The sequence below is a fragment of the Fistularia commersonii genome, chromosome 24 (genome assembly GCF_037954325.1).
Source record: "Fistularia commersonii isolate RoL2024-O1a breed Wild chromosome 24, RoL_Fcom_v1.0, whole genome shotgun sequence".
NCBI lineage: Eukaryota > Metazoa > Chordata > Actinopteri > Syngnathiformes > Fistulariidae > Fistularia > Fistularia commersonii.
The window spans coordinates 7,559,193-7,573,864 of NC_141307.1; the positions used below are offsets into that span (position 1 = coordinate 7,559,193).

A 14,672-nucleotide genomic window follows, 5' to 3' on the forward strand; every position below is an offset into this window, starting at 1 on the left:
GCTTTTATTCTAATATGGCACTAATGGCAGGCAGCCACTTGCTGGGAGTACAATGCAAGGTGTGAAATGTAGCTGAGGCCTTGGTCTTCACATTCTACAGTCATGGCCAAAAGTTTTGAGATTGCCACTTTCACAATGTCTGTTCCTTCATGGTTTTTAGGTGTTTGCCAGATGGTTCTATTGTTGTGTCATTCTCCAAACTTTTGGCCATGACTGTACAGACCTGGTCGTCACATCACAATTGATGAACAGCTTTGCCCATCAGAAACGTTGTCCTTTGATTCAATATATTGCTACAAAACCAGATAAGTTTGGCATCAAGTTCTGGGTGGCTTGTGATTTGACATCAAATATATCTGCAATGTATTTCCATATGTTGGCAAAGAACCTGGTCGTCCCAAAAGAGGAGAGACCGTCCGAGAGTGTGGTAATGAAGTTGATGGGACCATTTCTGGACCACGGCAGAACCGTCACAACGGACAATTTTTTCACCTCAATTTCACTTGCAAAAAAGTTGCTCAGCCGGAAAACTACCCGTCTTGGGCCACTCAATAAGATTTGCAGAGATATTCCCCCGTCGGCTCAGGAGATGAAATGCAATGAGTTCAGCACTCAGGTGTTTTCAACGACTGACGCCACCCTGACAGTGTATGCAGCCAGCTGGAAGAAGACTGTCTCCGTTATGAGCAGTATACACGGTGTGGTTCAGACTGAGGAAAGCCACAAAAGAAAGCCAAGCACCATCACCCAGTAACATTCCACAAAATCCGGTGTCGTTGCCTTGGATCAGATGGTGCGCGAGTACAGCCTGCGGGCAGGAACACGAGAATGGCCAGGCACCGTGTTCCATAACATGGTCGACATGGCAACCCTGAACACCCATGTGCTGTATCAAGCCTGCACAAGAAGTGGTTATCCAGCATCAAGCAATGCAGAATATTTCCAAAAAAAAACAAGCACATTCAAGCTTTCAAGAGAAAGATCAGAGTCAGAAGCAATGAAGTTACAATTACCCTTGATTAGGTGAAATCCATGTAAAACTGATTCACACTTCTTTCTCCCCCCTCCTCCCAGAGCTGCTCCTCTGATAAACTGCATTCAACTCCCAGCAGGAGGGCTGCCACATTATTAGCATACTGGACAGACCACATTCCATGGCAGGGGGATCAAATGACCCCTCTGTAGTCTCCAAAGGTTAGGGATCAAATGAGCCCTCCTTAGTCCCTCTAGTTTAAACCTGCGTCTGGATTGAAGTGAATCTGACCTATATTCTGAAGAACCATGTAATATTAGACATATTTTAATACCAGACAATTTAAAGAATTCCCTTGTTACTTAAAACTTATTCAAAAAGCTTCAACTTGATAAAAATATATAAAAAATATATAAAAATATATAAAATATAAAAATATTACCCGATGGCTTTATCCCTTAAACATGCAGCGAGATTTCAGTAAATGTGACATATATAGTGTATATTCACATCCTATCTAAGTACCGGACACTAACTCTAAAGAATTACAAAGTTATATACAACTTTTGCCAAAAACCTTCAACTCGGTGGGATAAATACTCTGTGTCCATTGGGCTTTATCGTCTAAACCTGCGGCTGGAGATTAGTAAATGTGACATATATTATGTAGGATCACGTCCTATTCAACATATTTCTGCAAAGGTCACAATTTTAAAAAAATCCCCTTTTTATTTAAAAGTTGTTCCAAAAAGCTTCAACTTGGTGGGATAAAAAAAAAAAAAATGACCAAAGGGCTTTATCTTTTTAACTTGCGGCTGGATTTCAGTAAATGTGACATATATAATATAAATTCACGTCCAGTTCAGTAATATTTCAGCAACAGACACCAGCTTTAAAGAATTACAGTTATTTACAGCTTTTACCCAAAAACCTTCAACTTGGTGAGGTAAACACTTTATGTCCAGCTGGCTTTATCTTTTGAATATGCTTCTATATTTGAGTAAATGTTCCATATATTATGTAGAACTACATATATTCAGCATAATTCAGCACCAGACACCGGTTTCAAAGAATTCGAGTTCTTTACAACTTGTGCCAAAAACCTTCAACTTGGTGAGATAAACACTAGTTGACCATATTGCTTTATATTTTAATCCTGTGGTTGGAATACAGTAAATTTGACAACTATCCTGTAGATTCAAATTCTAGTCAGCATATTTCAGCAACAAAAACCGGTTTTAAAGAATTCCAAAGAAATTTACAACTTTTGTCAAAAACCATCAAATTGATGAGAAAAACAATTTTGACCAAATGGCTTTATCCTTTAATGCTGCAGCTGGATTTAAGTAAATATGAATTATATTGTGTAGAATCATGTCCTATTACGCATATTTCAGCAACAGACACCAGCTTGAAAGACTTCCAAAATCATTTTCAACTTGTGCCAAAAACATTAGACTTGGTGAGATAAACACTTCCTGACCAAATGACTTTATTATTTTAAATTGTGGCTGGATTTCAATAAATATGAAGTATATATTGTGGAGAATCACATTAAATTCAGCATGTTTCAACACCAAACACCAGCTTTAAAGAATTCCAAAGTAATTTACAACTTGTCAACTATTTACAACTTTACAACTATTAACACCAACGCCATCTTCAAAAAGGGTCAGAGCCGCCTGTTCTTCCTCAGGAGGCTCAGATCTTTCAATGTCTGCAGGACCATGCTGCAGATGTTCTACCACTCGGTGGTGTCCGGCGTCATCTTCTACGCTGTTGTGTGCTGGGGCAGCAGGCTCAAGACAGCTGACGCTAACAGACTCAACAAGCTCATCAGGAGAGCTGGATCTGTCCTGGGCGTGGAGCAGGAGTCTGTGGTGCAGGTGTCAGAGAGGAGGATGCTGAAGAAGCTCCTCAGCATCATGGACAACATCCATCACCCCCTGCATGCCACACTGACGTCCTGTCAGAGCTCTTTCAGCCGTAGACTGATACCACCGAGGAGCTCCACTGAACGCCACAGGAGGTCTTTCCTCCTGAGGCGATCAGACTTTTTAACTACTCTCCATTCAGCCGCCAGCAACCATAACAACCTATCTTAAACCTAAAAACAAACAAAAATGTGCAATATCTCATTTCTGTGCAATATTCAGAAACTGTGCAATATTTCATCATATTTCATCTCATCTCGTAACAGCTACACTACAATGTTCCCTTCTATCATACTATTGTGCACTCCTTACCTCAGTTGTTACTAAGACACTTATAGTTTTATCACTGCTTACTAAGACACTTTATAGTTTCACTGACATACTTTATAGTTTATAGTTTATTTTTATTTCTAATTCTGCCTTTCTTTTATGATTTATTACTGTTATATTTTCTGTAACTCTGGCACTGCAATTTCCCTCGGGATTAATAAAGTTGTTCTTATTCTTATTCTTATTCTTATTCTTATTCTTAAGAAAAGAAGCGAGGAAGGCAACGAAGAGGATGAGGAGTTCAAAGGCAGTGGGTCCTGATGACATGCCGTACATGTGGAGGCATGGAAGTGTCTAGGAGAGCCAGCGGTACGGAGGTCAGCGACTGGATGATTCAAAAGAAAAAGAAATACAGCACACATGGAAAAATACTGTACAGGGATGACAAGAAAGGCGACGAGCGACAGACAGAGACGGCGAGACAACGGAAAGTGACCCGAAAGGTAAGGCGAGGAACTATGACTGAGCGCTTCACTGTGACTCCGGTGGGACAGACACAAGGGAATGAGCGCGGGTGTCCGTGTGTGAAATGTTGGCGCTCTTGAGAGACAGCACCCCCTGCTGGGGACAGAGAGGACGAACATGAAAAAGCATACGGCACCTGGTATTCCAAGGCGGTCTCCCATCCAAGTACTAACCAGGCCCGACCCTGGTTGGCTTCCGAGATCAGACGAGATCGGGCGTGTTCAGGGTGGTATGGCCGTAAACAAGGGAGACCCGCGCGGAAGGGCATTTTATAAGCAGCCGTCCTCTGTCTTTTCCACCTCCAGTCATTTCCACATCTGTCAGGAGCTCCTTCTATTGCGTCTCCATGATTACAGCCAGTGGCGCCCAAGGCTACTCAAACCGAAAATCATCAGACACTCCTTAGGCTACAGCCTAAGGTAAAAAGGGAGCTAGCAAAGGCCATAGCATAAAAGTTCAAGGTGGAAGCGGGACTCCGTCGGGGATAGGCCCTGAGCCCCTTCTTGGTCGCAATGGTGACGGACGGGCTGACGGATGAGGGTAGACATGAATCTCCACGGACCGTGACCTTTACGGATGCCGTTGTGATCTGTAGTGAGAGCAGAAAACAGGTGGAGGTCAATCTAGAGAAGTGGGGGTATGCACCGCGTACTCAATCGGGGGGGGGAACCCACGCGGACTCTTCACAAATACTGCAGGATCCGGGAGCTCAAACACCATCCGTCTCGCACACACACACACACCGCCCTGCGTGAATCTCTCACACACACACACTCCGTCAAAAAAACGTCAACTCTGAGTTCTGACGGGCCGGGACGCCGAAAACGACACGGACGCTTCAATTTTCACGAAGAAGTCAGAGGACAACCGGAACACGTTCCGTCCGTCCTCCTGATGCTGCCAGGGGTTTCTGCCGCTCTACGACCGGGAGAACTTCCCCCTGAGCCCAGTCTGACACAGTCTATCGGGGGCAATCCATCCGTTTCAAATGCGATTCATTTAAGCTCAGTTCTGGTCCATAGTGGGATTTTATTGGGCTGCACGGGGCGAATGGTAGGGACAGGGTTTCAGGCAGACACGCTCGTGTGTCGCTATCTACCGCTCCCTACCGGCAGAAACAACGGGGACAGTGTCGCTGGTCACGCAGGGCACAGACAAGATCTGGATCCCATGTATGTTGGTTACGTATGACGTTGTTGGAGGACACGGCAACCTTGACACCGGACACAAAAGCGGGGGGTGCACGGTTCCCAGAGATACTGCAATACCAGGTCGATGCGCGGAGTGGACGGAGCAAGCCCCTATTCCATCTCCCTGTTCCAAAAATCAATTTAATATTAGGTCCAAGGATAGGGGACGTACCAGATGTTAAACTGATAAAAACAGATACTACACTTGATCTTAGCCAAAAGGCCGAGGAGCGATAGCCCCGCGCCCTCGCTCGACACCAACGCATTCCCCACACCGTCAGCTTCACTCACGACTTCATTCACAAATAAACCCCCACGCCGTCTCCGCCGCTCGGCCCGGAGCGACGGCGCATCGCCCCCATCGCCCCGGAGATGGAGGTCCCGGTGGAGGCCGACGTTCCTGCTTTACAAGAAACAACATGGCTGATGCATATTCCGCATCTGCCCGCTCACGTGGCGCGCGGCCCCCCGACAGGACGCCGGAGCATCAAAGTAAACCCAGGACTTCAACAAGCAGACTCCTCGGAACCTGATGAATGAATGGGGAAAAATGAAAGAGAGCCAGGGGTAGAAGCGGTGACTACTGGCGACCGCAAAGGAGCAGAGACCAGCGTAAAAAGAAGCGAGGGGGGCATCGAAGAGGATGAGGAGTTCAAAGGCAGTGGGTCCCGATGACGTAGCGTACAGGTGGAGGCATGGAAGTGTCTAGGAGAGCCAGCGGTACGGAGGTCAGCGGCTGGATTATTCAACAGCGAGAGACACAAACGAGAGAAAAAGAAATACAGCGCACATGGAGAAACACTGTACAGGGATGACAAGAAAGGCGGCGAACCGAAAATCATCAGACACTCTTTACCTTCGGCTGCAGCCTAAGGTAAAGGGGGAGCTGCCAAAGGCCATATCAGGACTGGTATGCACGCGGGGACAGTTCATGACAAGAGAAAGAGAAAAACAAATAAAATACACATGGAAAAAAGGACGAGTACCACAGATGCAGTATTGGCGCCCAGAATGCTCATAGACAAGTACAGAGGGGGCCGGCGAGAGCCGCATTGCCTTTTTGTACACCTAGAAAAGGCCTACGACAGGTTGCCAAGAGAGGAGCTCTGGTATCCTATGAGGAAGTCTGGAGCGGCAGAGAAGTGTGTTACACTGGTGCAGGACATGTATGCTAGCTGGGAGACAGTGGTGCGGTGTGCTGTAAGACTGGACCAGAGAAGTTCAAGGTGGAAGCGGGACTCGGGGATAGGCCCTGAGCCCCTTCTTGTTCGCAACGGTGACGGACGGCCTGACGGATGAGGGTAGACGTGAATCTCCACGGACCGTGACCTTTGCAGATGCCGTTGTGATCTGCAGGGAGAGCAGAACACAGGTGGAGGTCAAGATAAGATAAGATAAGACCTCCGTCTCGCCCCGGAGACAGAGGTCCCCGTGGAGGCCGATGTTCCTGCTTTACAAAAAAAAAAACATGGCTGATGCATCTTCTGCATCTGCCCGGTCACGTGGTGCACGGCCCCCCGACAGGACGCCAAAGCATCAAAGTAAACCCAGGACTTCAACAAGCAGACTCCTAGGAATATGATGAATGAATGGAGAATAATGAAAGAGAGCCAAGGGTAGAAGCGCTGATTACTGGCGATCGCAAAAGGAGCAGAGACAAGTGTAAAAAGAAGCGAGGAGGGCATCGAAGAGGATGAGGAGTTCAAAGGCAGTAGGTCATGATGACGTACCGTACATGTGGAGGCATGGAAGTGTCTAGGAGAGCCAGCGGTACGGAGGTCAGCGGCTGGATTATTCAACAGCCAGAGGCACAAACGAGAGAAAAAGAAATTCAGCACACATGGAGAAATACTGTTCGGGGATGACAAGAACGGCGGCGAGCGAAGGACGGAGGCGGCGAGACAACGGAAAGTGACCCGAAAGTAAGGCGGGGAACTATGACTGAGCGCGTGTCGCGCCGGGCTTCACGGTGACTCCGGTGGGACAGACACAAGGGAATGAGCGGCGTGTGTCCGTGTGTGAAATGTCTGCGCTCTTGAGAGACAGCACCTCCTGCTGTTGACAGAGGGAACGAACATAAAAAAAGCTTACGGCACCTGGTATTCCCAGGCAGTCTCCCATCCAAGTACTAACCAGGCCCGACGCTGCTTGGCTTCCGAGATCAGACGAGATCGGGCGTGTTCAGGGTGGTATGGCCGTAGACGAGACTAGCCTACGCGGAAGGGCATTTTATAAGCAGCCGTCCTCCGTCTTTTCCACGTCCAGTCATTTCCACATCTGTCAGGAGCTCCTTCTATTTAGTCTCCATGATTACAGCCAGTGGCGCCCAAGGCTACTCTAACCAAAAATTATCAGACACTCTTTAACTAAGGTAAAGAGGGAGCTAGCAAAGGCCATACCAGGACTCGAATGCACGGCGGGACAGTTAATGACAAGAGAAAGAGAAAAATAAATAAAATACACATGGAAAAAGGAAGAGTACTACAGATGCAGTATTTGCGCCGAGAATGCTCATAGAGAAGTACAGAGAAGGCCCGTGGGAGCCCCATTGCCTTTTTGTACAGCTAGAAAAGTCGTACGATAGGTTGCCAAGAGAGGAGCTCTGGTATACTATGAGGAAGTCTGGAGCGGCAGAGAAGTGTGTTACACTGGTGCAGGACATGTATGCTAGCTGGGAGACAGTGGTGCGTGCGGTGTGCTGTAAGACGGGACCAGAGAAGTTCAAGGTGGAAGCGGGACTCCGTCGGGGGTAGGCCCTGAGCCCCTTCTTGTTCGCAATGGTGACGCACGGGCGGGCTGACGGATGAGGGTAGACATGAATCTCCACGGACCGTGACCTTCGCAGATGCCGTTGTGATCTGTAGTGAGAGCAGAAAACAGGTGGAGGTCGAGATAAGATAAGATAAGATAAGATAAGATAAGATAAGAACAACTTTATTAATCCCGAAGGAAACTGTTGTGCCAGAGTTCCAGAAAATATAACAGTAATAAATAATAAAAGGCAGAATTAGAAATCAAAATAAACTATAAACTGTAAAGTGTCTCGGTGAAACTATAGAGAGGTGGGGGTATGCTCTGGAAAGGAGAGGAACGAAAGTTAGTCGCAGCAAGACAGCATACATGTGTGGGGATGAGAGGAACTCGGGTGGAACGGTGAGGCTACAGGGAGTGGAGATCAAGAAGCAGGAGCATTTCAGGGACTTTCAGGGACACTCTGGATTGTTTTCTGGCCCGATCGTAAATCCACGCTTTCGCGGTGCACCTGCCATGTGCAACGACAACTCCCTGGTTGGGTCACAGCCCGGCAAGGGAGGGTGGGCGCGCGCGACCATAAACAGTGAACCCGGCCTCCAGCGACACAGACTTGCTCTTGAACAGCACGACAGGGGAGAGCGCGGACGCAGTCCCCCACTACCAGAAATTATGCAGTCGAGATTCCCACATTTGGGGAATTCGCAGGGGTCAGCACAGCCGCAGTGCAATGGCTGAGCCTCGCCCTGGGTGAACCACCTTCTTGATCATGGTATCTCCCCTGCCAGGTAAGTATGAGTCGCACGCGTCCCGCGCACGGACCGCTTTCACACGCACGCCGTTCTCAGTCGGGGGGGAACCCACGCGGACTCTTCCGGGAGCTCACACGCGATCCCTCTCGCGCGCGCACACACACACACACACACACACGTACACGCGCACACGCGCACACACGCACACACACACACACTCCGTCAAAAAAACCGTCAACTCTGAGTTCTGACGGGCCGGGACGCCGAAAACGACACGGACGCTTCAATTTTCACGAAGAAGTCAGAGGACAACCGGAACACGTTCCGTCCGTCCTCCTGATGCCGCGAGGGGTTTCTGCCGCTCTACGGCCGGGAGAACTTCCCCCTGAGCCCAGTCTGACACAGTCTATCGGGGGCAATCCATCCGTTTCAAATGCGATCCATTTAGGCTCAGTTCTGGTCCATAGTGGGATTTTATCGGGCTGCACGGGGCGAATGGTAGGGACAGGGTTTCAGGCAGACACGCTCGTGTGTCGCTATCTACCGCTCCCTACCGGCAGAAACAACGGGGACAGTGTCGCTGGTCACGCAGGGTACAGACAAGATCTGGATCGCGTGTGTGTTGGTTACGTATGACGTTGTTGGAGGACACGGCAACCTTGACACCGGACACAAAAGCGGGGGGTGCACCGTTCCCAGAGATACTGCAATACCGGGTCGATGCGCGGAGTGGACGGAGCAAGCCCCTATTCCATCTCCCTGTTCCAAAAATCAATTTAATATTTGGTCCCCGGATAGGGGACGTATCAGATATTAAACTGATAAAAACAGATACTACACTTGATCTTAGCCAAAAGGCCGAGAAGCGATAGCCCCGCGCCCTCGCTCGACGCCAACGCATCCCCCGCACCGTCAGCTTCACTCACGACTTCATACAAGAAACAACATGGCTGAAGCATCTTCCGCATTTGCCCGGTCACGTGGTGCACGCCTCCCCGACAGGACGCCGAAGCATCAAAGTAAACCCAGGACATCAACAACCAGACTCTTGGAATCGTGTCCCCTTCAAATCCACCTGGAATGTGGCAAAAAGTCGCCCGTGAGGAGAAAAGACACAGGTGGAAACGGGACGTTTGCACCGCTCACGATACACTGGGCTGCAAACGGGCGCCATCTTGTGAACCCGTCTGGTTACCGCATCGTTGCGACCAGCTCTCACAGAGACTCGTTGCTCATCGCCGGGAAACACAAATCAAAAAACGTCACAAACACAAGACAACAGTAAAATGGATTTAAATCCACATTTACATTTAATTACATTCATGTTTTCGTCACTACCAGCAGAACAATTTCCAAACACGACGGTAAATCATCTCGTCCCGTGGCGAACACCCACTGGACCCCGGGACCCCAAACAGCCTTCGACGGCCTTGAACGCTAACCCCGCCCCACACCGGCTAATACCGGCTGTTACGACGACTGCTGGTCCGGACGGAGCCGATCGCGCTCGGTTAGACCACCGCTTTTTCGTTGTCGTTTGAGTCGCCAACATTCAATTACCGACGCGCTCCGAGGCAAGATGGCGGAAGGCCGCGAGCTAGTCTGTTTGGCTAGCGGAGCGGCTTAGTTAGCCTTACCTCAGCTCACGAAATCTGTGACGTCGTCGAGATTTCTCGGCCGAAAGGACCTAAATTACCGTCAAAAATCACCGGGAGTTGCTTCGCGGTTGTTATAAACACGGTCAATTCGGTTGTAGGTCGATAAATCGTCCCTATTCTCTGTAAAAGTGAACTTACGTCGCGGGGCTGGACAGCGCTCTTGACCGGAAACACATCGTGGAACCCCGGAGCCTTCAGTGACCGACATAAACGGTCATAAACTCTTCGGTTCAATTCTACTTCGAACTATTTAAATTAATTCTACTTCAAACTATATGAATTAATTCTAATTCTAACCATATGAATTAACTGTACTTTAAATTATGAATTAAGAAAAGAGATGTGGGACCTGTGGAATCCCCTCCGTGGACACTTTCATCCTGAGTCCCGCTTCTCTGAACTCTTATACTGGCATTCTGTGGCTTAACTGATGCCAGACCACCATCGATGACATGCAGAGGTTTTTAAATGCACTGAATGGAGAGAAGTTCTGACACACTGTTGATGAATCAGGTCCAAGTCCAGTCACCCAGCAGCCCAGGAGTCTCCTTCTGTGCGCCGGTCTGCTCCAAGACCTCCTACATCATCCCCGTCTGCAGGAAAACAAAGAACCACAGGACCCTGGGTACAGATCTCCCATCCTGGCTCTGTAGGAGTGACTGACGTCCTCTGAGCACCTTGTTGTTCTGTCTTACCTGAGATCCAACACCGACCCGCCCTGGCCCCCCTGCTGTTCACCGAGAGTGAGCAGGACCAGAGGAGATGCCGTGATAATGAGCACTGTTGTGCAACTTGAAAGTCCTAGAAAGTGACATCTGGACATCTGGAGCTCATCTGAATATAAACCACAGTGGGTAAAAACACAAACACATAAGCTGCACTTGTCTGTAAACTGCAGGTGTTCACATTGTAACGAGATATTTACACATTAACCTTTTTTTTTTTTTACTTTTAATTAGATACATACTGTTAACATTTGCAAATATGTCCTGGAAAAGCAGTGCCTGTAACACGGCTGATGGAAAATGTTCGTAATGAATAAAACAAGGAAAAGTTCATCCATTTTTTATCCCCACTTTGTCCCAATCCGAGTCATTTATGGCTTTGCACATTTGACCCTCTGTTGCTATTCAACTATGAGAGACAGTGCTGGGGTTAAAGAGATTTAATAAATTAACTGGTAAATTCTTCAGTAAAATAAGTATTTGGTTACCAATAAACAAGATATCACAGAGCTCCCACAGACCTGTAACTTCTTTTTTAAGATGCCCCTCTGTTCTCCACACCTTACCTGTATTAATGGCACCTGTTTGAACTGGTTACCAGGATAGAAGACACCTGTCCACAACCTCAAACCGTCACACTCCAAACTCAATCAGGCCAAGACCAAAGAGCTGTCTAAGGACACCATAAACAAAAATGTAAACCGGCACCAGGCTGGGAAGACTGAATCTGGACTAGGAAAGCAGCTTGGTGTGAAGACATCAACTGTGAGAGCAATTATTAGAAAATGGAAGACATACAAGACCACTGATAATCTCCCTGCATCTTGGGCTCCACACAAGAGCTCACCCCGAGGGGTCAAAATGATGAGACGCCCACAGGGGGACCTAGAGAATGAGCTGCAGAGAGCTGGGACCAAAGTAATAAAGGCTACCATCAGTAACACACTACGCCGCCAGGTACTCAAACCCTGAAGTGCCGAAGGTGTCCCTCTACTGAGATAGTATGTGTCCCATCACGTCATCTAAATTTACTGGAGGGCATTTGGATGATCCAAAAGAGGACTATGAATGTCCTATGGTCAGATGAAACCAAAATACAACTTTTTAGTAAAAGCTAAGTGTGTCGTAGCTGGGGGAAGGAATGCTGAATCACATTCAAAATAACACCATTGACAGTGTTAAGCATTGCTTTGGGGCTGTTTTTCTACAAAGGGACCAAACGACTGATCAGAAAGGCTGAAAGGAAAGAATTAATGTGGCCATGGATTGTGAGTTTTGGAGTGAAAATCTCCTTCCATTTGCAGGAGCATTGAAGATGAAACGTGGCTGGGTTTCAGTATGACAATGATCCCAAACACACCGCCCGGGCAATGAAGGAGTGGCTTTGTAGGCAGGATCTACAAGAGGTAAGAGGTCTGCATGGAGGAATGGGCCAAACTACCAGCAACAGTGTGTAAAAACCCTGTGAACACATCAAGGGTAGGCAAACCCTTCAGCCGAAGGGGATATTCAAATCTTTGTACTTTTTAAGACCTTAAAACACTTTATAGCCTTGCCTTTGACACTTTATGGTTTTATTTGTATTTCTTATTCTCCCTCCTTCCGACTATTATTTATTATTGTTATGTTTTACTTGAAACTCTGGCACAACCATTTCCTTTGGGATAAATAAAGTTGTTCTTATTCTTATTCTTAAACAGGCCACATCTGGCCCATCAAAGATTGGTACAGAATTCATGCTTGATATGTATGGTTGGATCAACAAATGTGGGAGCTCAAACTGGAGATTATCAATTTTTGGAGCTACTTCAGAACTCTTGAGAATTTATCCTGAACTGAATAACACGGATTGGCTTTGTTATTTCACATTTACTGTGGACCTACTGACACACATGAATGAGCTGGACGTGAAGATCCAACCGAAAAAACGGTTTGTGAATGAAATGCAAGCAAATGTCAGAGCCTTCAAAACCAAGTCGGTTTTATTTTCAAAGCGAATATCAAAAGAGTCTGATATGTACTGTTCACAAATTAATTTTTTGTTTTACATGTATCATATTGTCAAATTTTAAAAGTCAATCTGGCCCCTGAGCCAAAAAGTTTGCCCGCCCCTGGAATACCTTATGAAGACTTTTCAGAAAACCTTTGACCTGTCATTGCCAGCAAAAGGTATATAAGAAAGTATTGCAATGAATGTTTGTTCCTGACCAACTACTTATTCTCCATCATTATGTCCAAATAAGTTTGTTAAAAATCAGACAAGGTGATTTTCTGTCTCTCATAGTTGAAGTGTACCAATGATGAAAATGAAAGACCTCTATCATGTTTTTAAGTGGGAGAACTTGCACAATTGTTGGCTGACTAAATACTGTTTTGCCCCACTTTATGTGGATACTGGGCACTGACACCTATTCAAATCAACATTTTAAAATGAGCTGATTTAGACTGTAATGATCATTTTGAGCTTATTTTAACCAAATTGTCAAATATTCAAATACAACATTCAAGTTTTTAGTTTCACCTATGAACAGGGTGATGGCAATCAGCACCAACAACACACTGAAGTCTCACAGCACCTTGTCTGGACTGAAAATCAATGTCAAAATGAAGCTATGACAAACTGTGCACCTCTGCGTGAATTCTGTCCTCTTTAAACATATCTTGAACCCCCGGTGCATGTCTTCGCGATAACAAGTCATAACTTCTCACTCCAAACTCACCTGAAACACAATAACAAATAAAATCTTCAAAGGGTACAGAAGAGACCTGCATGTTTTATTCCTCAACCAAGCCAAGGCGTCTTAATCCATCCCCACATCTGTCCTCTGGGAGGCCTTCAACCTCTTCCAAGTGCATGAAACCACCACAAACCTGGTCAGAAGCTTCCTCCAGCATTTCTTATTCTGTAAAACAACCACAGAGTACAAAACATGGTGATCATTGGAAGTGGGCTTCAGGGCAGGCTGCGCCACATCCCCTCTAGCCTTTACCATGGCAATGGAGATGATCATCGGTGCATCTCGGTGGAACGACGGAGGGGAGCTACTGCAGGCTTGACAGCGGCTGCCTCCAAATGATTATTGGAATAGCCCCCCAGTACAACAGTCAAAGAACACGAAATGACCACCCAGATCCCCACCATCACCTCTACCAAACGCCAGCTGGAGAAGCTTCACTCCAACACTACCTGGGGAAGAAGAAGTTGGAAGCCAACAAGTAAGGGAGCATTTCCATCGTGAAAGGAAAGCTTACTGGCCACGGTTCCACCTCGTCGAAACAGCCATTCCTTTGATATCAGAGCTGCAGGTCCAGCCTTGGATGGTGGAAGCCTCAGATGCAGAACAGACCAACGCTGCATTGAATCCCTTCAGGGGGTTGTAGGACAGGATACAGATTGGATTGGAAAAGCAGGATTTCCCTTGAAAGGTAGTAAACATCAGACTTTTCTACTCATCCTGAAATTTATTACAAAACACACAAGAGATGTGTTTCAGTATTACGCATTTACAATACGCAATTAAAAATGTGTCTGTAGATCTTTGTGCAAGTCGCTACAAATCAGCCTTGCTTGTTCAGAGATGATTAAAAAATCCTTTTCACAGAAAGGTGGATTTAGAACTCAGTAAAATAAAAAAAAAACATTGTAACAGTTTTACCAGAGATTTTCAATAACAATGTTTTCGTTTCCCATATGAACAAGAAGATGAAAATGTGTACAAACAACAGACGAGAGTGCCACATGACCACAAGCATGTAATTGATTCCTAAGTACAAATACAACCACTAATACAAAAGTTTTTGAGTCATGCATTGCTCCATTCAGAAGCTGATCCAGGGTCAGCCATCGCAGCTATTCAACGACAAGAAAAACGTCAACTCTGAGTTCCGATAGGC

At 46.7% G+C, this 14,672-nt stretch overlaps 5 non-coding genes across 5 annotated transcripts; all 5 read right to left on the reverse strand.

Annotated features, from left to right (window-relative positions):
- Positions 1 to 3,826: 3,826 nt before the first annotated feature.
- On the reverse strand, positions 3,827 to 3,945 carry LOC147219877 (5S ribosomal RNA). Its single transcript, XR_015108629.1, has one exon. It is a non-coding gene; the product is annotated as a 5S ribosomal RNA (ribosomal RNA).
- A 991-nt stretch (positions 3,946 to 4,936) lies between these two features.
- LOC147219878 (U2 spliceosomal RNA) lies at positions 4,937 to 5,127 on the reverse strand. Its single transcript, XR_015108187.1, has one exon. It is a non-coding gene; the product is annotated as a U2 spliceosomal RNA (small nuclear RNA).
- Positions 5,128 to 6,976: 1,849 nt separating this feature from the next.
- Positions 6,977 to 7,095, reverse strand: LOC147219879 (5S ribosomal RNA). The gene has a single exon (XR_015108644.1). It is a non-coding gene; the product is annotated as a 5S ribosomal RNA (ribosomal RNA).
- A 1,180-nt stretch (positions 7,096 to 8,275) lies between these two features.
- On the reverse strand, positions 8,276 to 8,439 carry LOC147219880 (U1 spliceosomal RNA). The gene has a single exon (XR_015108631.1). It is a non-coding gene; the product is annotated as a U1 spliceosomal RNA (small nuclear RNA).
- A 635-nt stretch (positions 8,440 to 9,074) lies between these two features.
- LOC147219881 (U2 spliceosomal RNA) lies at positions 9,075 to 9,265 on the reverse strand. Its single transcript, XR_015108144.1, has one exon. It is a non-coding gene; the product is annotated as a U2 spliceosomal RNA (small nuclear RNA).
- Between the last annotated feature and the right edge of the window lie 5,407 nt (positions 9,266 to 14,672).